The sequence below is a fragment of the Dioscorea cayenensis genome, unplaced genomic scaffold (genome assembly GCF_009730915.1).
Source record: "Dioscorea cayenensis subsp. rotundata cultivar TDr96_F1 unplaced genomic scaffold, TDr96_F1_v2_PseudoChromosome.rev07_lg8_w22 25.fasta BLBR01000622.1, whole genome shotgun sequence".
Lineage (NCBI taxonomy): Eukaryota > Viridiplantae > Streptophyta > Magnoliopsida > Dioscoreales > Dioscoreaceae > Dioscorea > Dioscorea cayenensis.
In genome coordinates this window covers 1-24501 of record NW_024087013.1, presented here as the reverse complement: position 1 = coordinate 24501, position 24501 = coordinate 1, and the positions used below count along the sequence as shown (strand labels likewise).

At 36.7% G+C, this 24501-nt stretch overlaps 1 long non-coding RNA gene across 6 annotated transcripts; it reads right to left on the bottom strand.

Moving 5' to 3' along the window:
• Window positions 1-1218: 1218 nt before the first annotated feature.
• Window positions 1219-17515, bottom strand: LOC120254775. Of its 6 annotated transcripts, none has more exons than XR_005534733.1 (8): window positions 7706-7953; window positions 7375-7531; window positions 7127-7190; window positions 6842-6889; window positions 6656-6715; window positions 6167-6248; window positions 2595-3395; window positions 1219-2510 (listed from the first exon to the last, which is right to left on the bottom strand). It is a non-coding gene; the product is annotated as an uncharacterized LOC120254775 (long non-coding RNA). The 6 variants fall into 6 exon arrangements; XR_005534734.1 differs by having other exon boundaries at window positions 1219-2235; XR_005534735.1 differs by lacking the exon at window positions 7706-7953 and adding an exon at window positions 17253-17515 and having other exon boundaries at window positions 1219-3395.
• Between the last annotated feature and the right edge of the window lie 6986 nt (window positions 17516-24501).

Sequence of the window (24501 nt, the reverse complement as noted above, 5' to 3'; positions counted from 1 at the left end):
TATCAAAGGTAATAAAACCTCTCTTTTGTTTTCTCAACAAAAATTCATTGGCTTTTGTTTTGTAATGTGTTACATTCAATGATCTGACTTTTCAATTTTTCATTAAAGAGGGCCACTGTTATTGTCTGGTCCATCAACACCAAGCTATGGGAATATCTGAGAGATAGATACTAGCAATAATTTTTATTTTTATTTTGTTGGTAAGGGTTATAGGTGTTGTCAAAAGGATAGATAAAGTACGAAAATGCACGTTACGGTAGCTTAATGACACTATAGGAATTTACCATATGGGTTGGGTTAATATATGGGGTAACCTGCCACATGCATCCAAAATAATATCTATGGATCATAACCCCACAATGGTAAATTTTTCATGTCATGCAACTCTAAGGGTAGTGAATATATCTCCTCCCATAAGAGATTTAATGAACAATGAATAAATATTATTGTAAAACATTTCTATGATATTGTACAGTAAATTTCCAATACCTACACTACCCCATTCTAATGGGGGGTTTGGCTCGAGTCCAATTCACTTCTTCTCCCCATTACTTTTCAATACATGTTTAGATATTTGACACATGTTATTTATATTCTCCTTTCACACCATTATTTAATAATGATGTATCATTTTCTCAGTGTGGAATTTAAAATATGTCAAAAATAATTTTTTTTAATTTTTTTAATTGGAGCATTAATTTTTCAATATGTTTTAAAATTTTTTTTACTTCCTCCTTTTCTCTTCCTTTGATTATTTGAGAAAATTAAATCATAAATATATATAAATAAAGAATGATAGAAATTTTGATAAAAATAAAATAAAATTTGTTGCAATTGTTGTGATTAGAAAAGAAAATAATAAAGTGTAGTTTGATCTGATTGGTGAAGAAAATAATAAAAATTATTTTTTAAAATATTAAAAAATAAAGAAAAGAAAAAACATAAAAGACTAATTTTTTTTAGGGAAGAGAGTTTGTTCAAATTTTACATTGGGTTTAGTGACAGTCAAAATTATGACTTACCTTACAAAATTAAGACTCTAATATCATACTAGTCTAAAGTGTTAGTAACAATTAATTGATAAAGAATTACTCCATTAGATAGAAATATATATTTTTATTTATTGAAACGGGCGATTTATCTCATCCCTCTTTGCTTTCTTCATCATTTAAGGTAAACTTCAAACCTCAACAACAACAACAACTTCAACAACTTCATTATTTCATTATACTTAAATTGCATGCATAAATTAATCAAGCAATCAATATGATGCTCAGCATCAGCAGTGCATGGAGCTGCCATTGGTGTCAAAGTACACAACAAATTAATAACAGGTGTGAAGCAAAGCCTAGAGGATCACTAAAATACTGTCACACATTATTCTAATTTACACTGTAGAGAAGCAGTGATATGGAGAAGTTTTCACAAATATAAAAGAGTAAAGCAAAGAAATACAAATACAACATTAGAAGCATAAATGTATAACCTTTTCGACCTCTCTAATAATTTGCCATCATCACCATCAAAAACCCTCAATCTTGCAAACCTCACTGCAACATAAACATACATCTTCTTGTATGTGCTGTCCATCCAATGGAAATAGGCATGCCTCCACTTTTTCTTGAATGCTAAGGCACCCCAAAAAAGTCCAGAATCCAACAGCAAACCCAGTCATCACCTTCATTCTTTACATCATCACTTGGCCCTTCCTTAAATATTCCATCATCTTTAGTGCACTTATCACTCAAGAGGGAATCCGCAAAGATGATTTCCAATGTAAATGGTGAGGGTCATTAAATGTGCTGAACTGGTTACCTGATGGTATCCTTCCTGACAAGTCATTATATGGTACATTAAAGTGATCTAGGAATGTCAAGTCTGATAAAGTTGCAGCTATTCTCCCTAAGAGCTTGTTTCTTAATAAGTCTAGTGAATCCAAGTGCTGCATTCCACATAATTTGTCAGGGATCTCACCTTCTAAAATATTTCCAGAGAGGTTTAATTTTCTAAGACCATACAAACGTACTAGCTCTTCAGGGATGTTCCCTGACAATTGATCGTTGGAAAGGTCAATGTAATATACATCTCCAACATGAAATCCATCATATTCATCTTCTCTTCCTCTCAAATTCAAGAACATGTTTTTGTTGTATTCGAGCAAAATGGGCACCGAATCAAAAGTCTCTGGAATCATTTGCAAGGCAGTCAAGTTGCCTATACTCTTTGGAATAGGACCTGAGAGATTAATGCTTGACAAATCAAGTATTTGTGGATGTTTGAGTTGAGAAACTTCCTCAAGGATGTGATTAACAAAGGCATTTGACTTTAATATGAGAATGGTCAGATATGGTGGATGTTTTCCCACACATGTTGATATGCAGTGAAGTTATTGTAGCTGAGATCAAGAGCGAGCAATTGATTGAGGTTCTTCAGGGAATTCGGGAGCTCACCATATAATTTATTGTGGCTCAACCATAATGAATTTAGTTTATGAAGATGCCATAATGAATCTGGTATAGTTCCAGATATATTATTGTATGCCAAATTTACATGTAATAATGCAGATGAATTCGACCAGCAATCAGGGAGCTCACCTGATAAATAATTTTTAGAGATATCGATGCTTGCAAGTCCCTCCATTTGAAACAACCAATCAGGTACATGACCTGAGAACAAATTAGAAGAAAGATCAAGATATTCCATGCTAGTTGAAGTTTATAATTTGGGTATCATCCCCTGAATCTGATTATAAGACAAGTCTAAATGAACAAGGTTGCGAGAAATCAAATTACATAACCAGTCAGGCATGGTGTCTGAAATTCCGGAGTGAGGCATTTCAAGCACTTGCAATTTGTGCTGTGTTTGAAGCCATGTTAGGAATTCTTGACCAACTGAGCAAGAGCTGATTCCCAATAGGTTGGGAAGAAAAGGAGGAACCCAGTCCAAACTCACAATGAAAACCAGTGAATTATGAGACATATCAAGTGTTTCTAATTTATGTAGTTGGGTGAAGTGATCTTCAGATATATTACCCCTCAGCTGATTATGAGAAAGATCCAAATGTGCTAACTCTGCAAGATTTCCAATCTCCTCTGTTACTATTCCTGTTAATTGATTAAGGCACAGAGCCTTGCTAGGGATGAAGACACAGAGCCGAAGATTGAGTTGAGAGAAAGATCAAGAACCTTGAGATTTTTTATGTCCCCAATCCAGTCTGGTATATCTCCTGTAAGATATGTCCTTGTTAAGTACAAATGAGTGAGACTATGCTTAAGACAGCCAGAGAAAACACTTCCAAGTTCAACTAGTCTCTTGCTGATATTCAACCAGGACAGGTTTAGAGTTTTCAAGCTGCAAACACTTTCCTCATGTGCATCACCCCAATGACCCCAAGTCTACACCCACGAAAAAAACACATCATATGAGTCGTCGTTTCACAGCACATTGAAAAAACAATATTTTAATTCTTTAATAATATCCACTAAATATTGCACAAAATGTATAACATCAGCTACCTTCTATTGTTGAAATCTCCTGGTCCCTCCTAATCATTAGTTTTCAGCGTAAATATATGTAGTCCTATAAATAAAATATATAAGTTTTTTTTTTCTTTTTTTCTTGTGGGGTTGTTTATCAATTTTTTAATATATATATATATATATATATACATGTCATATAATTGTGTCAATTGTATTGTATATTTTGTGAAAACACTAAAAAGGGCCAGAAAAACCTTTAGATTAGACTCAAAAACTATTGTGTGGATTTATGCAATTTATTTAAAAAAATTGGATATTAAATTAAAAATAAAGAAATATAGACGTACACTGATAAAGAAAAAAGAAATTTTTTAAAAAAATTACAATAAATAAAAAGAAAATGTGGAGATAAAAAGAGGGAAGGAAACACCACAAAACACCAAATAAAGATCCTTGGCCACCATGACTAAGATCAAACATCATTTACCCATGGATGGCACCACCCCCGACTCAGACTATTGATTTAGATAGATCCTTGAGTTCCCGCACTCTCCAAGATCTCCTATATCATCTTGATAGGATCACAGAAAGACTAAACTTCACTTCACTGAGCTAGTTTAGCTCTGTTTGACAGGGAGCTGCAAACATCTATAATAGAAATAGATTATTAATTTTAAAGAGGATTGACGATGGTGGTAGAGCTGTATAATGGCCCTATATAGGATATGTCCACATTGCTTTTTGCAGGGCCATGGCATTGCATTTCCATGAGCCTCAAAGGTCTCGAAAGGTGCTCGCCATTTGGGAAAGCCCTAGTATGCACCTGGAGGAAAGCCCTAGTATGCAGTCGGAGTGGTTCCAAATACACTCGGCAAAAAGATAATGAAAAAAGAGATGATCCACAGTTTTATACGCCATGTGGCTCAAATTACATGTGGCAATTGGGAGCTTGATACTTTTCCTAGTTGCAAATTTTGGGTAAATATCTTGAGCGGGTACCGTACTATGGCCAATTTTCAATTTGAGTATCTAACTTCAATTTGTACCATTTTAGTTACTTAAGTTCAACTTAATTTCACTGGAAAGGTACCAAAGAGTTTATGGGAGGAATTTGATGATGTGGCTGCCAGAATTGCCTCGTCATCTATTGACAAATATATGCGACATCATTGACGATACCCACGTGGCCACCTATTATGCAAATCAATAACGTATATATGTATATAATAGGTGGCCACATTAACATTATTGATGACGTGGCATCTACATGTCAGCATATGAGGCAACGAATTGTTGTTGACAAAGTAATTCCGACAGCTACATCATCAAATTCATCTTGTAAACCCTTTAGTACCCTCCCTATGAACACAATTGAAATTGGGTAACTGAAATGATACAAATTGAAGTTGATGCTCAAAGTGCAAATTACCTATAGTATCGTACTCGCTCAAGATATTTACCCTGCAAGGTTTTCCATCGTTAACATCTTGTTATCCCATATTAACTAGGTAAAGATACTAATTTTCGAGGGACAAGCAAACTAACACATAAGCGGAGTGACCTTGGTTTGTATATTTCATTAAAAACAAACAAGGGTTAAATTTTCCAAAAAAAAAAGTTAAATAAAAATTAGCATATATATATATATATTAGTTTATTTTTCTTTAACTCAAAATATTATCAAGAAATTTAGTCATAATGGTAAGTTTGGATTTTTGTTTTAGATTTAATTGTAACTTCAAAGACTACATCAGCTTGTGAAAGTCTATGGCTGTCTTCCACTTTAGTAACGTCAAGGCCCAATAAATAGTTTAATTTGCCCAAGTCTTTCGTTAAAAAATTATTTTAGCATGTGAATGAATGCAAAGTCATCTCCAGTAAGGGCCAATATTATTCATACACGAAAACAAGAAAGTTGACCCGATTGAAGTACGCCAAATGAACAAGACATGATCATATGAACTAGATAAAAAACCAAGACTACCAATAGTGAGCTAAATTCAGCCAATGAAGCACTGGGTGTTTGTTAAAGTCTATATAATGCCCTTTGAAGTCGACACAATGGATGAGAGGGATGATCAACTTCATGGGAAGGTTGCATATAGACTAATAGACGGCCTCAATCAAGTCAAGCATTTTTGACATTCATTTAGTAGAGTTGCCACTAATGTCCTCTGGTTACTGCTGTCAAAAAAGGTAATAATAGAAGTGAAACGAGCACCGGGAGCCAAAACTTCTGTTATTTATTGCCACCATTAGGCTTTTAAAACAGTAATTACACCAAATCTCATGTATGCTTTTACTCACTGGATCTGATTGATCTAAAATGGTCTTCAATCTCGATTTAATTTCTGTTGCTGCTAAAAAAAGTTTGCAACTCCTCTGCATTGTAAATTTTGTAAAACCACTTACAACTAATTTCAGATTTTTGTTTTAGGTTTATTTCTTTCTTTTTGAGTTTTTACATGAATGTAAGAATATATATATATATATATATATATATATAAGAACTACAATCAGTAGATCCTAATATGATAGATGCTTCAATACTCCATGGCACTATTCTAATGTATCACATAGCTGAACAAATAATATGTGAATATTTTTGGCAAAAGAATTGAAAAACAAAATCTTGCACAACTTACAGTTATATATTTAAATAAGTAAAATGTAAACCTTATACTTACAAGCTATTCCACTGTCCAGATTATTCCAAAGTTCAAATTCTTAAACAAGGTAGGCTCCCCCAGATAACCGAATGATGCATCACTACAAACAAATCAAAAGTACCAATCAAGTTAAAATCTGCGCTTAGTTAGAAACATTGAGTAAGCAGGAAAAAGAATATCTAGTTCAACCATAAGCAAGCAAATAATATCAATGAACAAGAAGAAAGAATGCAGAAGAAGTTACTAGCTTAGAGGCCACCAATTCATGTAAAAAAAGTCACTTCAGTTAGAAGTTGAAAAACCATTTTATTCACAGATAAGTCAATCCTTTTTCAAATATTCAGTAGTTTCCCTTCTTTTCATGTAATTAGAAATGAAAAAAAAAAAAACCATCTAATTGGCTAAATAATGACAAGTCTGGTGGATGCCCTAGTAACAATGCACATAAATATCTTCTGCAGGAAGTAATAAAGAATAAATTCGCATTTTCAACACTTAGAATCAAACCTGAAACTTATGATGGGTGGAGCATGTTGCTCATCAGGGGTGGGGAATTGAAACTTGTTGCTGCAAAAGAAAATGATGCGATGTTTAACCAAAGACTGGATTTTTGATAATAAATTTATAAAGTAATCAATAAAGAAAATCATTTCCCATAATAAGGGAGAAGAACTCAAGGCAAGTAGAAGGTACACTGTGATTCATTGATGATTTCATCTACATGACCATATGCTCCAAGGCCTGAATAAAAACAAGATCCAAGCAAGTAATTCCTTAATCTCATTCTAAGCACAAACATATGCATTATTAGAAAGACAAATTTATTCCATATTTGAATGAATTGGTACCAAAGGAAACCAGCCATTCTAATCAACATGGCTAAAATTTGCTTGATTATAATCAAGAAAAGATTATATAGTCAGCACCATCAAATGCAATTATTTTAGTAGAATGGAAACAAGTCGACAGGGACGAAACCTTTTATTCTCAACTGGACAAGAGAGGTGTGTTCAGCAATATAACAGAATTTATTGTCAAATGCCTGTGAAGAAAACAATAGACAAAATGTTAGCTTCAAAATACATGTATTATATAAACAAAAGCTAACATAACAACGAACATCATTTCAAAACTAATGAATCACCTAAAATCAAGTCTTTTTATTATCGGAAGGGAAAATAGCAAGACATTGTGCAATATTTTCTCCTCAGAAAAAATCAAAGCACCTTATTATAGGAACACTTGTAAAGTAGTCCATCTTTCATTCTCCTCTAATAAGGGTGGAAACTATACCATGTCTTCACACAAGAGATGTGAACATATAGCAAAGTAAAGCCACACGAACCCATGTTTGCCCAACTTCTCCAAAATTTTGTCCCAAAGCTACATATCCAAACAACCAAAACGAAATTAAACCTCCAATTCTTGGATTTCAAAAACCCTAATACAGAATTCAAAGAAAAAAATCGGATTTTTTTTTTTTTAATTTTCAGTAGGAAATCAAAATCAAGAATCCTGAAAATCAAGAGTCAAGATCCAAGACAGCTAGGGATATACCAATCAGGTTTCTTCATAGTCCTCGACACAGCCGGAATCAACGAAGAGGTCACCAACGGCCTCCAAAACGCCATCGCCATCGAAGCCGAAGTCGAAGTCCTCGTCAGCGAGGACGTTGATAATGTAGTTCGATGATGGGCTTATCGACGTCCATAGCTCGACAGCCTAGCACCTCGTGCACCACCGAGCTCGCTACCGCCATCCATCGCCGCTCCTCTTCTCCGGCTTCTCCTTTGCGGCGATGGCTCGATGAGGCTTTAGAAGCTCCAGAAGATGCGATTGGGTTATAAACCAGTTTGGTTGGCAAATGAACACGGTTGGGTTCGAATCTAATTGGCTCACACAGTTAGTTAGCTGGTTGTGTCGCAACGTTGAGACTTGGTTAGATTTCCAGTTTATGTTAAGTCGAATCAAGTTTGTAAGAGTGTAAATAAATAAATAAATAAATAAATAAATAAATGTGACCGATCTCATTTTGAAATAATCTTTCTGACTTTGAGAAGGCCTTTTTTTTTTTTATAGAGTTTATTATTGTTGTTGCCACACAACTAATGAGCTTATGTTGTTTTTTTTTTTTAACTCTGAGTTTGCTTTAATTTGAAATGGTTTATCTATTTTTTAATAAAAAAAATTAATGTAATTAATCACTTTAGTTATTTTATATTTTAAAAAAAATATAATTTAATAAAAATAAATGGTATTGAAAGAAAACACTGTTTACCAAATTCTAATATCTGCCTACTCAAAAATCGAATCTTTTGATAATATCCAAACTCACACGAAAGGAAAGATGTACGAATCTAGAAAAAAGTATTAATTTATTTTTTAAAATGAATAAACTATTTGTATTAATAAAAAAATATTTATCTTTAAAATGAAAATAACATTAAATAATAATAATAATAATAATAATAGTAATACTTATTTTGCTAAATCACGTTAAGTACTAATTATGCTTAAAGTAAAACAAAAAAATTCAACAAGAAGCATTTAGGCAAAAATATTGTTCAACATGTTGAAGTAAAATCCACTATATATAAAAAATCAATTAATTTTAAACAACAAAATTAAGGCATAAATAAGCATGCATAAATTACAGAATATACTAATCTGAGATATTCGTAGATTCTGTTAAAAAATTAAAGATACCTCATGTATTTTTCATAGCAGTTGTAAAAACTTGATGCTAGAGCAGGAAGGATTACTAAAATACTTTATTTACATTTTTCAAACTTACACAGTAAAAAGCAGAGATATGGAAAAGTTTTCATTAAACTAGTAAAGCAGAGAAATACAAATACAACATTAGAAATATAACTATATATATATAACCTTTCTGACCACTCTATTGATTTGTGATCATCATCTTGATCCTCATCCTTGCAAAGCACAGTGCAACAACATAAACATAAATCTTGTCAAACGAGTTGTCCACGCAACGGAAATAGGCATACCTCCACTTCTTGTTGAATGATAAGACACCCCAAAGAGTCCAGAATCCCATTGCAAATCCTGATAAAAATCCAATGTATATCCATAGCATCCCATCATCTTCATCATTTCCATCACTTGGCTCTTCCTTAAATATTCCACTATCTTTAGTGCAATTGTCACTCAAAGGGAATCCACAAAGATGATTTCCAATGTAAATGGAGGGGTCATTGAACGTGTTGAATTGATTACCTGATGGTATACTTCCTGATAAGTTGTTATGAGATACATTGAAGAGGCTCAAGAAAGTTAAATTTGATAAAGTTGCTGGTATACTCCCTGAGAGTTTATTTCTTGATAAGTCTAATGATTGTAGCTGCTTCATTCTACCCAATTTGTCTGGAATCTCACCTTCTAAAGTATTTCCAGAGAGGTTTATACTTTGAAGACCATACAAACTTGCTAGCTCTTCGGGGATGTTCCCTGTTAACTCATTATTGGAAAGATCAATATATTTTGTATACGCACTACCAGAGTCACCATATTCATCTTCTCTTCCCCTAAGACTTAATAATATAGTTTCTCCATCCTGAAGCACATCAGGTACCAAATCATAAGCCTCTGGAAGAATTTGCATGGCAGTCAAGTTGCTCAAACATTTTGAAATAGGGCCTGAGAGATGATTGCTTGACAAATCAAGTATTTGCAAATATTTGAGTTGAGAAATTTCTTGCGGGATGTGATTAACAAAGGCATTCCCTTTTAACATGAGAAACATTAAAGATGGTAGGTGCCCTCCTATCCAGTTTGGTATGCTTCCAGTGAAGTTGTTGTGCATGATATCAAGAGTGACCAATTGACTGGAGTTTTTCAGAAAATTAGGGAACTCACCAGACAATTTATTGTGGCTCAAGAATAGTGACTCTAGATGAGGAAGATGGCATATTGAATTTGGTATACCTCCAGCTATATTGTTGTATGCCAAATTTATATATGACAGGAGGGATGAATTTGACCAACAATCAGGGAGCTCACCTGATAAATGGTTTTTGGAGATATCAATGCTTGAAAGTTTCTTCATTTGACACAACCAATCAGGAACACTACCATTTAATTTGTTCATTGAAATTGAGATAACAAGATCATCAGATAATGTATTATTATTTACTATAATTCGAGAGATAGGACCTGAAAAGGAGTTATTAGAAAGATATATGCCATAGAGGGTGGGGCTATGCATGTGGAGATTTGCTAAAGGACCTGAAAATAAATTAGAAGAAAGATCGAAGTGTTCAATGTGAATGAAAGTTAAGAATTCGGGTATCATCCCCTGAATTTGATTATGGGAGAGATCTAAATAAATAAGGTTGTGAGTAGTGGAGTTCCAAAACCAGTCAGGTACTGTGCTTGAGATTCCATTTTGGGACAGATCAAGTACATTCAACTTGTGCTGTGTCTGGAGCCATGTTGGAAATTCTGGACCAACTGAGCAAGAGCTGATTCTTAATTTGTTGAGAAGAAAAGGAGGAACCCAGTTAGAACTCACATTGAAAACCAGTGAATTATGAGAAATATCAAGGGTTTCTAGTTTCTCAAGTGGAGTGAAGTGTTCTTCGGATATAGTACCACTCAGCTGATTATTAGCAAGATTTATATATTCCAGCTGTGAAAGTTTTGCTGGGGATGAAGGTACATAGCCAGAAAGTGAGTTGCCTGAGAGATCAAGAAACTTGAGATTCTTCATCTCCCAGATCCAGTTTGGTATATCTCCTTTAAGATTAGCAAAACTTAATTTTAACTGAGTGAGACTATTCTTAAGACAGCCAGAGAACACACTTCCAAGTTCAACAAGTCTCTTGTTGATATCCAACCCAGATAGGTTTAGTGTTTGTAAGCTGCAAAGAAGACTGCCTTTGCTTTCAGGCATGCTTATCTCATTGGGAGGTACTGTCATAGAAAACTCATTAATCACTCTTGGAAAAGGGTTGAAGGTGGGGTGAAAAGGATCATTGTAACTGAGGTCTAGAGATTGTAGGCTCTTGATGTTGAACAACCAGGAAATCCCCGAGAAATAGATACCGTTTGCAGAGAGGTCAAGAACAGACAGAGATGAGAAGTTGAGATGAGGATTGGAAACTGGAAGCTTTTCTAACTCACAACCGGGCAAGTGGAGTTCATTTATGGAAGGAAGCTTGTTGAGAGTTAGGAACAAGCTACTTGACATGCTGCTCAAGTTGACAAGACTCATATCCAAGTGTTGCAATGAAGTGAGATTAGAAAGCCATTCATAGTCATGCCCCCCGATGTTATCAAAATAATTGTAACTGAGGTCTAGATATTGAAGGCTCTTTTGGTTGAACAGGAAGGAAGGCACTGCAAAATTGATGTAGTTGCCAGAGAGATCAAAAATAGACAGAGATGAGAAGTTGAGATGAGGAATGTAAAGAGGAATGCTTTCAAGCCCACCACAATCAGACAAACGTATCTCCTTTATGGAAGGAAGCTTGTTCAGGGCTAGAAACAAGCTACTTGATGAGTTACTCCTAAAGGTGACACCACTCACAACAAGGTGTTGCAGTGAAGAAAGATGAGAAAGCCAATTATGAGCAGGATCATCAACATAAACTCCATCATTATATGAGAGATCAAGAGTGTGCAAACTGGAGAGATTTCCAAAATTAGCAGGAATGAGTCCATGAAATCCAGAATAAGAGAGATTGAGGTATCTCAACTCCTTGAAATGACTGATGAATGATGGAATACTTGTTCCATCGAAGAAGTTGCAACTCAAGTCAAGATAATTCAAATGTTGAAGTTGAAGCAAAGATGGAGAGATCTCACCTCCCAGCTGCAAGTAATGCAAGTAATCCGAGTCATCAAAGTAATAAGACTCGTATGGATCCGGACCCCTGAGTTCCAGTGCAAGAATGTTGCCAGTGAGGTTGTCACATTGCACACCTTCCCATGAGCAGCAGTCTTGCCCCATCACCCAAGATGACAGCTTGTTGTAAGGATCTTGGATGTGTTTCTTGAAATCAAGAAGGGCCATTCTCTCACTCTCTATGCAAGCAGTGCATGATGATCTACTAATGAGTTCTACTAACACGAGTATTACGAGTAACAGCAGCATATACACAGCACCACCCATTTCTACTTGTGATATATGGTTTTGTTAAGATAATTAATGAGCTTTTCTTTTCTATCTCTATCTAATGATGGAAACTAAGTTGGGGTATAAATAAGGCTAATTACTATTTTAATTTACTGTTTTTCCTCCATGTAAACGAAGCATTAGCAATAAGTGTTTGCTTGAAAAGTGAGTCGCAAAGTAAGTCACAAAGTCATCTAATGATGGAAATTGTAAAAAATCTTTCAAGGCGTGTTCGCTTTACCAAAGTGAGTCACAAAGTCATGGAAATAGGAGTGTGATGCAAGTGTAAAGCATCCTCAATTTATTGGGAAAATTAAGTAATAGCATTAGACTGAATATTGTGATTTGGATTCTTAAAGGCTTTTGGTTTGTCAAAGAGAATTCCGAGTTATTATTTTCTTTTAAGTTGTTGATTGAGAGTTCGAATCAATTACTTGTTTATATTTCCTTTTATTGAAAAAAAAAAAAAATCATGAGGATCAAAGTGGTGGGAAGATGGAATTGTCAAAACCTCTACTTCCACAATTTTGCTTTTTTATAAAATCAAAAAACGTGGAAGTTCAGCGAACTCAAATTTCACGAGGTCACTAATAACTTCTAAGTCTTTGGTATTGGTGTGAAACTTTAACTAGGTTTAATTTCACACTTTCCTCACGTGCATCACCACAATATTTTAACTCTTTAACAAGATCCACTAAACATTGCACAAAACATATAACATCAGCTACCTTCTATTGTTGGAATCTCCTGGTCCCTCCTAATCATTAGTTTTCAGCGTAAACATATATATATATATATATATATATATATATATACATATATTTCAATATATATAAGTCTCTTAGTGGGTTGTTTATCTACTTTTTAATATATATATATATATATATATATATATATATATATATATATATATATATATATATATACATCATATAATTGACACGATTGTGTCAATTGTATTGAATATTTTGTGAAAAACACGTAAGGGCCAAAAAAAAAAAAACTTTAGATTAGACTCAAGAACTTTTGTGTGGATTTATGCAATTTATTTTAAAAAAAAATGGATATTAAATTAAAAGTAAAGAAATATAGACATACACTGATGATAAAGAAAAAAGAATTTTTTTTTTGTAAAAATAAATAAATAAATAAAAAGAAAACGTGGAGATAAAAAGAGGGGAGAAAACACCACAAAATACCAAATAAAGATCCTTGGCCTTGGCCACCATGATTAAGAAGTAAGATCAACATCATTTACCTATGGATGGCACCAACCCTGACTCAGACTATTGAGTTAGATAGATCCTTGATCCTTGAGTTCCCGCACTCTCCAAGATCTCCTATATCATCTTGATGGGATCACAGAAAGACCAAACTGCATGTGGGAAAGAAATAGATTATTAATTTTAAAGAGGATTGACAATGGTGGTAGAGCCGTATAATGGCCCTATATAGGATATGTCCACGTTGCTTTTTGCAGGGCCATGGCATTGCATCTCCATGAGCCTCAAAGGTCCCGAAAGGTGCTCGCCATTTGGGAAAGCCCTAGTATGCACCCGGAGTGGTTCCAAATACAATCGGCAAAAGAATATTAAAAAAAAGAGATGATCCACGGTTTTATACACCATGAAGCTCAAATTGCATGTGGCAATTGGGAGCTTGATACTTTTCATAGTTGCAAATTTTGGGTAAATATCTTGAGCCGATACCGCACTGTGGCCAATTTTCAATTTGAGTATCTAACTTCAATTTGTACCATTTTAGTTACTTATGTTCAACTTAATTTCACTGGAAGGGTACCAAAGAGTTTATGGAAGGAATTTGATAATGTGACTGCTAGAATTGCCTCGTCATTTATTGACAAATACATGCCATATCATTGACGATACCCACGTGGCCATCTATTATACAAATCAATAATGTATATGTGTATATAATAGGTGCCCACATTGACATTGTTGATGACGTGGCATGTACATATCAGCATATGAGGCAACGAATTGTTGTTGACGAAGTAATTCCGACAGTTACATCATCAAATTCATCTTGAAAACCCCTTGGTACCTTCCCTAAGAATACAAATTGAAATTGGGTAACTGAAATGATACAAATTGAAGTTGATGCTCAAAGTGAAAATTACCTATAGTACCGTACCCACTCAAGATATTTGCCCTGCAAGGTTTTCCATCGTTAACATCTTGTTATCCCATATTAACTAGGTAAAGATAATAATTTTCGAGGGACAAGCAAACTAGCATAAGCGAAGTGACCTTGGTTTGTACATTTCATTAAAAATAAACAAGAGTTAAATTTCCCAAAAAAAAGTTAAATAAAAATTAGCATATATATTTAGTATATTTTCTTTAACTCAAAATATTATCAAGAAATTTAGTCAGAACGATAAGTTTGGAATTTTATTTTAGATTTAATTGTAACTTCAAAGACTACATTAGCTTGTGAAAGTAGATGGTTGTCTTCCACTTTAGTAACCTCAAAGCCCAATAAATAGTTTAATTTTCCCAAGTCTTCCGTCACAAACTTTCGATAACATATTTATTTTAGCATGTGAATGAATGCAAAGTCATCTCCTATAATGACCAATATTATTCATACACGAAAACAAGAAAGTTGTCCCGGTTGAAATATGTCAAATGAACAAGGCATGATCATCTGAACTAGAAGAAAAACCAAGACTGGCAGTAGTGAGCTACATTCAGCCAACGAAGCACTGGGTGTTTGTTAAAGTCTATATATTGCCCTTTGAAGTTGACACAATGGTTGAGGGATGATCAACTTAATGGGAAGGCTGCATAGTGAAGCAATTTTGACATTCATTTAGTAGAGTTGCCACTAATGTCCTCTAGTTACTGCTGTCAAAAAGGTATTATTGTATTAATAGCAGTGAAGCGAGCACCAGGAGCCAAAACTTCTCGTAATTAATCCCATATTCTTGTGTAAAGCATCTAGCAACAAGTCGAACTTTGTATTGGTTAATGGAGTTATCAATACAAGTTTTAATTTTGTAAATCCATTTATTGCCAACACTAGGCCTTTGAAACAATAATTACACCAAATCTCATGTATGCATTTACTCAAAAGAGTTTGCAACTCCTCTGCATTGTAAATATTGTAAAACCACTTCCAACTAATTTCGGATTTTTGTTTTAGGTTTATTTCTTTCATTTTGAGTTTTTACATGAATGTAAGAATATATATATAAGAACACAACATAAGAACCACAATCAGTAGATCCTAATATGATAGATGCTTCAATACTCCGTGGCACTATTCTAATGTATCACATAGCCAAATAGATAACATGTGAATATTTTTGGCAAAGGAATTGAAATTAAAAATCTTGTACAACTTACAGTTTTACATTTAAATAAAGTAAACTGTAAACCTTATACTTACTCGATATTCAACTGTCGACTGTCTAGATCTATTCCAAAATTCAAATTCTTAAACAAGGTAGGCTCCCCGGATAACCGAATGATGCATCACTGCAAACAAATAGGGGGTAACAACCAAGTTCAAATCAGCACTTAGTTAGAGACATTGAGTAAGCAGAAAAAAAAATTTCAAGTTCAACCATAAGCATGCAAATAATATCAATGAACAAGAAGAAAGAAAGCAGAAGAAGTTACTTGCTCAGAGGCCCACCAATTCAATGTAAAAAAGTCACTTCAATTAGAAGTTTGAATAACAATTTATTCGCAGATAAGACAATCCCTTTTCAAATACTTAGTAGTTTCTCTTCTTTTCATGTAATTGGAAACGAAACAAAAAAAAATCTAATTGGCTAAATTATGACAAGACTGGTGGATGCCCTAGTAACAATGCACATAAATATCTTCTGGAGGAAGTGATAAAGAATAAATTTGCATTTTCAAACACATAGAATCAAACCTGAAACTTATAATGAGCGGACCAGGTTGCTCATCAGTGTGAGGAATTCAAATTTGTTGCTGCAAAAGAAAATGATGTGATGTTTAACCAAAGACTGGATTTTTGATAAGAAATTTATAAAGTAATCAATAAAGAAAATCATTTCCCATAATAAGGAAGATGAACTCAAGGCAAGTAGAAGGTACACTGTGGAACATTGATGATTTCATCTACATGACCATATGTGGCAATGCCTGAATAAAAACAAGATCCAAGCAAGTAATTCCTTAATCTCATTCTGTACACACACATATGCATTATTAGAAAGACAAATTTATTCCATATTTGAATGAATTGGTACCAAAGGAAACCATCCATTCTGATCAACATCGCTAAAATATGCTTGATTATAATCAAGAAATTGATTATACAGTCAGTACCATCAAATCCAGTTATTTTAGTAGAATGGAAACAAGTTGACAGTGACGAAACCTTTTATTCTCAACCAGAGTAGAGTACAAGAGAGGAATGTTGAGCATTATAACAGAATTTATTATCAAATGCCGCAAAGAAAACAATAGATAAAATGTTAGCTTCAAAATACATGTATTATATAAAATAAAAGCTAAAATAACGACGAACATCATTTCAAAACTAATGAATCACCAAAAATCAAGTCTTTTATTATCAGAAGGGAAAATAACAGGACATTGTGCAATACTTTCTCGTCAGAAATCAAAGCACCTTATTATAGCACCACTTGTAAAGTAATCCATCTTTCATTCTCCTCTAATAAGGGTAAAAACTATACCATGTCTTGACAACAGATGTGAACATATAGCAAAACTAAGCTACACCAACCCATGTTTGCCAAACTTCTCCAAAAATTTTGTCCCAAAGCTACATATCCAAACAGCCAAAACGAAATTAAACCACCAATTCTTGGATTTCTAATTAAAACCCTAATACAGAATTCAAGAAAAAAAAAGGGAAAAAAAAAATTAAATTTTCAGTAGGAAATCAAAATCACAAATCCTGAAAATTAAGAGTCAAGATCCAAGATGGCCAAGGATTAACCAATTGGCCTTGTTCGTAGTCCTCGACACAGCCGGAATCAACGAGGAGGTCATCGACGGCCTCGAAAGCACCATCGCCATCGACGCCGAAGTCGAAGTCCTCGTCAGATAGGAACGTTGATAAGGTAGTTCGATGATGGGCTTATCAACCTCCACCATCCAACGGGCTAGCACCTCGTGCACCACCGAGCTCGCAACCTCCGCCATCGCCGCGCCTCTTCTCCGGCTCCTCCGTTGCGGCGATAGCTCAACGAGGCTTTAGAAGCTCGAGGAGATGCGATTGGCTTTATGAGCCCGTTTGGCTGGTAAACGGGCGTGGTTGGGTTCGAACCTAATTGGCTGACCAGTTAATTAGCTGGTTGTGTCGCAACGCTTGAAACTTGGTTAGACCTCCTCCAGGTTCATGTTGATTGTTGAGTCGATTCCGGCTTGTAAGAGATTAAATAAATAATAATCAAAGAAAATAAACTTTGGTTAGAGTTTGTTATTTATTTATTTATTTATAAAAAAAAGGAGAAATAACAAACTTGCTACATAAGGAGGATGCAGTTTTTTTTTTAATAAAGCAGAGGCAGTTTTAGCCTAGCAAAATAATACAAGATAAAGCAAAACAAAATTAGAAAGCAAAAACTTTTTTTTCTTAAAAAAAAAATATATGAATAAACCATATTTATTGAAAATAAAAAGAGTGCAAAGGATTTACAACAAAAAATAGTTTACTAGAAATAGAGACAGATAATTAAAGGCATTAGAACATCCCAATAAAAAAAAAAGTTACTAAAACAAGACCATACGCAATTGGGGAACAACAAGTCAAAATTAACTTATTAGCAATCTATGATAAAATCTTGAAAATCCGTAGTGATGAATGTAGCCTTCATAAAAAATAGGGAAAATTACTGTTCACCCCTCCTAATTTTCAAAACTTCCCAAAAACCCCCTCCTACTTTTACACACCACGCATGACTTTCTTCCATAGTGTTTTAACTTCCCTTTACCCCCACCGCTCACTCTCAAACTGGTCCCATGTCTGTGAAATCCCATTTTTGGCCCCCGAAATGGTGGGAAAAGGAAAGTCACCAAATCACATCACTGCTCAACCTTTCAGCGGTCTTCGGCTTTTCGATAGACAACGCCAAGGAGTTGCATTACATCTTGTTGTTCTCCCTCAATATCATACCCCAAATATATAACCTGCTTTCTAACGTAAAATGAAATCGATTTCCATCGGATCGGGTCAAGCGCACTTCATCTTCAAACGAAATGTAGTCGATTTTATCGTCGAGGCAGAGCACGTGCCATCTGTCGCCTTCTCGCTTATGGTCGTAAAAGTCAGATACGACGAGAAGAACAAAGAATTACGACGAGTTCATTTCGTTGTAAAAGTTCTTTCCTCGCTTATGGTTATCTATTCAGATATTTTTAAATAATGTTTAACTATTTGCTATTATCCGCTTAAATATTTTACTAATATGTTTAATAATCTGTCATATCCGCTTAATACTTCCCATCTCCGCTTAACATTATCTTTACATGTATAACTATTCATAAACGTAAATTCTCAAAAGTCTCGCAGAAACGCGATCTTTTTCGCTCGATCCGAATTGTCGTGCATGCGCACGCAGTGGCAAGAAAGAGCAGATCCCGCCAGAAGAATTAACGACTCAGATTAATTCTACGCACGCAGTAACATAAATTCCCGAACACACGCTCGCTCACTCACCAATGCTCGGCCAATCGCTGCTTAACTTTTTTTCTGGACACGTAAGAGTCACCGCCAGGGACTTCTACACCATAAATAACTGTGAAGAACCCTCCCCACGGACAACCACCTCGTCCCCGTCCTCATCATCCTCCTCCTCCTCCTCCTCCTCTTCCTCCTCTTCCCACGGACAACCACTCTATCTCGAAAAGGATGTTTCGTGAGCCTTCTTCCCTTATCTTGAGAATCAATCAGCCGTAATCATCGAACTAGTTAAACTATCTTTTTCTCGCCTAGTCAAGTCCTCCTCATAATCGCCTCAATGCAGAGGGATTCTCCAAATGTGACGACTGGGAAAGCAATTAAGAGAGCATTTCGACTGGGTAAGAAAAGAAAGTTTTCACGTATCATGCTGATCAAGTGAGGATTCTCTAGAGGAGGGAGATCACGAAACATCCTTTAAGACGGGTCGACATTTACCACTCGAGACTTTCTCGTTAACGCTTAAGAAAACGACGCCGCAGTACAACCGCTACGCTCGTCGTTTAACTATCGTGATCGCTCGCTTAAGTCCTACCATGACACATCGATTAATAGTCGCTTTTCATGAACGTGTGTTGCTTTAACCTTTTTAATGTCAGACGCTTTTGCAGGTTCAAGTCGATGCGCTATACGCAAATCCCGCGAGAGCATTCGAACGTATGCATCACTTGTTTCGCTATACGAGGGTCGAGTCGCGGAGTGTCCCAAAGTCCGAGCTGACGTCAGTAAATGTCAGAATGTCTGTAAATCTTTGTAAATGTCGTAAATGTTGTAAATCTTTTATAAATAAAACGTAAAACAATCGTGATTTCGATCGCGAACTTCGAAATTTAAACAGAGACCCTAGTAAAAACAACGCTGGAAACAAAAAAACGCCATCAGAAACAATAGAAAAAGTTAAACAATACTCAAGTTACTTTTTAAACAACGACAACGCTGTTTAAGAAAAATACGTAAATATGTTTAAACAAAATGACTCCGTGAGGTACCCATCTAGCAACGCGATGTCAAACGAAAAGCATTCAATTTAAAACAATAACATATTATTTACATGATATGTACTTTTAGTTAAAACAGCTTAACCGTTATTTTAAACACTATATGTATCTCGCTTAAACATAAAAAGCTTTGACGCTATACGTAGACTCATGTTGAGTCGAGAACTTTTCATCTCGAACGACGTACAATATGTCTTCCTCGCGACAACGACATATATTTTTTCGCCTTTGGGATGGAGTGGGAAAAATACCGCCCTAATCACATCACGCCTAGTCTAACCCTCTATGCATACAATCGCAAGACTTTTTTTGTTCGCAGCTTCTGATCGCTGCTTGTTCTTTACATCTTCTACTTCTTCTTCGCTCGCCTTCGCTTTGTTCTTCATTTCATTTGGTTTCAGACGATTCTGGTTTTCTAATCGATATATTACGGAGAGTTTTTGTGGTATCGCTAGATTCAACTGGGGAGGGAAGAGCGCTAATGTTCACTACTCGCACTTTTGGGAATTGGTGTTAGCCGAGATACGCGAGCGATGGGGTCCTCAAGTTTCTCGCTGTGGTTAAGTTCATCACACCGATGGATATAAAACGGTTCGCCCTAATAGAAAACGATGTCGACTTCCAATGGACGTGCCACGTCCCACTCCATCTTCAAATGTGTCAGAAGTCGATCTTGTCGTCGAGATGTAAAATGTGCCATCATCGATCCTAACGAAAAACGTAGGTTTACTCGTCAGAAGTTCCTTTTCTTTTAATTATTCCAGCTGGTTCGGGGTCATTATTGTTTAAATACGTCTCGTCACCGGTTAACATATCAGTATCTAGTCCTTTACGTTATTAGTTAATTGTTTAAGTATTTAATTTAACGCTGTAACTATCGTCATTATCGCTTAAACATTATATTCTCCGCTTAACATATTTATCTTTTCATTCGACTCAAGGTTGTCAGCAGAATTCGATCTCGCGAGCGCCCCATTCATCCCCTATGCGCGACTTCTCGACGCGTCGGATGTCTTCCTTCCTCGCCGATCATTCTCGGCGTCGTCGCTGGATATCGTCAACGCTGACCGCTGTCAACATTTCGTGGATGTACTCGAAATCATGCAATCAAAAAGGAATTTCGACTTCAAATTCATAAAGAACGAAAACATCGAAAGGATCGTGGAATAGATTCCACTGTCGAGATATGCAAGTCGAGATTAGAATACCGATTTAAATACCAAACAGTATATTAATCGGACATAATTAAAGAACTTACTATGTCCAACGCCTGTCCTTATCGCACTCCTGACACGAAGAATAACGCCTCGTATTCTTGTTTATCATCGTCCCGTGACGACGACATGGAAGCGGCCATTCATGATTATCGGAGGACGATAATTTGAACTTCATGTGTGTCATGCGACAACATCCCCGATCATAGCCATAATTGTGTCATGAGGTCACTCCGCTTTGACATAAACAACGTAAGCGGGTTCGATGACGGAGGCGCCTTTGTAAGGATACGCCGTCGTCACGACTTTTTGTATATGACACGAAAAGCGCCCATCACATCATCACTGACCATCTCCTTCCCCTCAAGCAGCTAGGAGTAACCCTGTCATGTGCAGGGCCGACAATAATATTCTTCCACACGATGACATCCGAGGTTAAACGATAACAGTATATTAGAAGCACTAAATCAGAATATTTAAACGATATTATCAATTGTTACATGATATTATATATAATTAAACCAGTAAGGCGTAAAACTTAAATGATAACATAATGGTATTAAACACTATTAGGTAATAGTTAAACACTATAAGAAACCCTTTAAACAATATCATAAAACGCTACACTTACCTCGTCCATAGAGCAGCTCGAGGAAGATCCTCATCAACCCTCGTCAGATTATGTTAAGACGACTCAAAGCCAACCCATTTCTTCTTCTTCGAATAAAAGCTTTCCGAGTCCGCCCCGTCCAATTTTCGATCGCCTCGATCATCTCCTCGCTGCTTTCGGCTCGGGGTCTTCATCAAGATCTTCCTTCGATGCGCGGGACGATGGGCGACAACGATCAACTCGCGGTATACATCCTTACATTGCTGTTTTGTCGCTGATCTGCGTCTGCTTCGACGCTGGGGACGATCGCGCGATGCGATCAACCGCAGACACTTCCTCACATGGTTCTTGTTGTGGTGGATTGTGTCCTCGCTGGGTCGATGCAGATCGTCGGCCACGCCACTCAAGAATCTGATTCGACGATCTTCTCAACCGCGTCACGACAACAAAGATCATCGGAGACACACCCTTTAACTTGTTCTCGACCTTCGTGGATCTGCGTCCCATCTGACGCCGCATTCGGCAACTGGCTCCACTGGGTCGACGATTTCATCGAGAAGAGAGTCAACGACCTTTCTCAACCATGCAGTAACGGCCATATCATCTACGATGTCCTCCCATCGCTACGGCCTATGCTCATCAATCTAGGGCGATAAACTCAAGAATATAGATCACCGATGGTGTCATGCTATTGCTTTCACCGTCACCCATAGCTGAGACAGAGGCAAGATTGTTCTCCTCTTTTTCGCAAGTCTCTTCGAATGCGGCCGCCTTTTGAACGACCTTCCCGATGACGTCGCCGCTCGTCAAATCCGACGCCTCGCTCGTCTCTGTGTCATTTCTCTGAGGGACGGCGCAACGGCCGCTGAACGCCCTTCCAACGCTCCACACTGAAAGCCGACAAGCCGAGGAAACCCCGTCATCAATATCCTCGTACGCCTCGCATAAGAGCTCATGCATGACATCTTCGCCCAATGTCACCGTGGGCACGCCACGGCCTGAGGGACCGCCACGGCTCGTGGGACCGCTGCTGCCGCGTGGGGGTCATGCATCCGCCGGTAGGGGGAGGGTCTCTGGCCGAGGAACGCGCGCGCGCGCTGGTCGGAGAGAGGAGAACTGGCCCAGCCACAGGATGTATGAGGTCGCCTTCCTCATCCCGCCTCGAGCAAGCTGTTCCCGAGCAACGGGCATCCATCCGTCGGCTCAGCGCCAACAAATATTTTCTTCGTTTCACAGAATCAAATACCAGAAACTAACATATGTAAACCAAACAATTTTCAGATGAGGATCATTCATTTTAAACTATAAAAACTATATATTTAAACGTTATAGAATATAATTAAACGAGAACAAAAAATATTTAAACCAAGCATGTAATAAGAGTTAAACCGTAGAATACTAAAGTTAAACGCTAAATAAAATGTTTAAACATTAAAGACTTATGTTAAACATCGTCCACGATTTATTACCTCTTTTCCATCGGCGATGACAAGCTCGTTTCTCACAATTCGCTTGCTTAGTTTTCTTTCGCGTGTGGTGTAGGTCATTTGGGATCTTCTTGAAAGCGGACTTTCTTCCCGTTAAGTTGCTCGTAAAAAGGGACGTTAAGAGCGGTAGCAACCCTTAATGTACCGTGTTGGTCTTCTTCCCGGCGTCTATCTTATCTTGCGCTCGGCGCTTGTGGAATATCCTCCATGAAGCCACTTGTAGCGTCGCCTGCTCGTGCGTGTCGCCCCATGGTCGGTAGATCATCGACGTAATCAGCGATCGATTCGGAACAGGAGCGTGATGTATTTGGGAAGAGATTTGTCCCGTGAGAATACGCGTCGGAGTTTGACAAAATTATCTTCTTCTCATCGCCGAACAAGTTCGCGGTGCTCTTGATGGAATCTCTGTGTCTCGTGGGTCTTTGATAAATCTAGCCCTTGAGCGGCTGGTTTTCTTCTTGAAAGACCCGCTGCGTCGTCCAGTACATGAGACCAAGGCAGGGCCCGCGTCTTGAGGTGCAGAAACTTCGGCGAGGCTCCCGATCCACGAATTTATTAGATGCGACCGTACGTGTTGCAAAGAGAATCGAGAAGACCTCTCTTGGTATATGGCTTCAGCTCGATTGAGCCTATAAGCGGTGTCCTTGAATAATCTCGATGTCGAGGGTCTGCATGTTAACTTTCAATTCATTAAAGGTCTCACAGCCGGTGTCGAATAGCAGCGCCCGTTAACTAGGTTGGCCGCCGAATCAAACTGGGCTCACATTCTGTATCGGTATTGACAAAGTTTAGCGGAAATATAAGTTTTAAGCGGTAAACTCTCGTTATTAAGCGAGATATAAAATGTTAAGCAGAATGATTTTGTTAAGCGAGAGGCGAGAATCTTTGAGCGAGGAGACAAATGTTAAACGTAACATCTCGTTTCTTAGCGTCGACCTCGTTTGTAACCATGTCAAGCAAGCGAATGTACATTATAAATATTACACAAATCATTAACAATGAAAAAACTATTTCGATAGTGTATATCTGAAAATGCAAAACAAAACAAAACCTGGTAGAAATCTCATGCAATTTCAAAGCCCGGTAGAAATCACTGACGGACTTGATATCTTCGACAAAAGCGGGAGCCTGACAAAGCCGAAAAATCTTTCTTTGTAACAGGCAGTTAACGTAAAACCGTACTCAATGGCTTAGATT